Source organism: Aulostomus chinensis, chromosome 1 (assembly GCF_037954235.1).
Source record: "Aulostomus chinensis isolate RoL2024-O1b breed Wild chromosome 1, RoL_Achi_v1.0, whole genome shotgun sequence".
Lineage (NCBI taxonomy): Eukaryota > Metazoa > Chordata > Actinopteri > Syngnathiformes > Aulostomidae > Aulostomus > Aulostomus chinensis.
The window spans coordinates 20,202,488-20,203,988 of record NC_141320.1 but is presented as its reverse complement, the minus strand read 5'-3'; the positions used below and the strand labels follow the sequence as shown (position 1 = coordinate 20,203,988).

The 1,501-nt window shown below is 47.4% G+C and overlaps 1 non-coding gene across 1 annotated transcript; it reads left to right on the top strand.

Moving 5' to 3' along the window:
* Nucleotides 1-1,408: 1,408 nt before the first annotated feature.
* trnal-aag (transfer RNA leucine (anticodon AAG)) lies at nt 1,409-1,490 on the top strand. Its single transcript has one exon. It is a non-coding gene; the product is annotated as a tRNA-Leu (tRNA).
* The last annotated feature ends 11 nt before the right edge of the window (nt 1,491-1,501 follow it).

The window sequence follows — 1,501 nt, the reverse complement described above, 5'->3', positions numbered from 1 at the left end:
CAGGAGAAGAGTTTCAGAACAGCCAAGGTTGGGGACTGGAATTTTAGAATTTCCCCTGGAACCAAACAACCTTGGAGGGTAAAACCTCCAATCCTAGCCACTCAGATGCAGCAGCAGAAGAAGCTGTCATCTACCCTGACAGTCAGAGCATCAAGTCAAGAAAACATCACCATCTTGTAGTTCCAAACCTTCACCTGTCAGATTCAGCTACTTCTTATTGTGGGACTTTAAACTTGAACACAATGGAATTTGGACAAGGAGTTTTCCTTCCAGTCCAAACATCATCGTCCAGCCTCCAACCAGAGGTCCATCAGTTATCATGGAGCCACAGGTGGAGTCTGGATTCTTTTCTGGAATGTGATGGCAGTGAGAGTCCTGCCAAGTGACATCACTGACATGACTGGATGACTTCAATCACGTGACTGGATGACTTCAGTCACGTGACTGGATGACTTCAGTCACGTGACTGGATGACTTCAGTCACGTGACTGGATGACTTCAGTCACGTGACTGGATGACTTCAGTCACATGACTGGATGACAGTGTAGATGCCAATGTAGAGGTTGGGGAAATAGTCTCTGAGAATCCAGCTTGAACCCACAGCCTCCTTGTTTTCCAAAAACCCAAACAGCGACCATCAGTCTCCCTCCAATCCTGTACTTTGGTAAACAACAAAAACAGAGTAAAAGTCTCTGGCAACATATTTGTTTCCTGTAGGGTTTCTTCATGTATGTGTGGTGTACCTGCTTTCCCAGAGGACTGCCATCTTTGTTCTGTGGGCTGACATGTTTTAGTGTCAGCACAGGTCTTCGCGCTGAGACTGAACTCTCATTCTCCTCCAAGTAGTATTTCCACCTCACACTCCTGCATATATTCAAGTGAACAGGGAACACAAATTTATGCTCAACTTCTCCTGTGTATTCATCCACAGTCACTAAACAACAACCAAACCAAACAAAAGGGGTTTGCTAGCATGGCGATCAGCTGTAGTTCACCATCTTATCCAGGTCACATGACTCAGGAGTGGCGTGGCCGTCTGGCAACCAAAGGGTGGCTGGTTTGATCCTCACTTTCTCCAGTGACCATGTCAAAGTGTCCTTGAGTGAGATACTGAACCCCTCAATACTTCTGATGAGTAGGTTGGCTCCTTGCATGGCAGCCTTCAGCATCAGTGTGTGAGTGTGTGTGAATGAGAGGACATTGTTCAGCTCCTTGAGGGCTGCTGAGGTAGAAAGGCTCTGTACAAACTGAGTCCTTTTACCATTTCTTTCCTGCTTCTAGCGGCGCTGTCGTCACTTCCTGTGACCGTGGGAGGAAAGGAGTCCCCCTTCAGAATAAGTTTTATATCATGATGTTACTTCCTCTTCAACATGCCTTTAGCAGACCAACTCAGAGAACAGCTCAGTGAGGTAGTGTGGCCGAGCGGTCTAAGGCGCTGGATTAAGGCTCCAGTCTCTGAGGAGGCGTGGGTTCAAATCCCACCACTGCCATCATGTCCCAG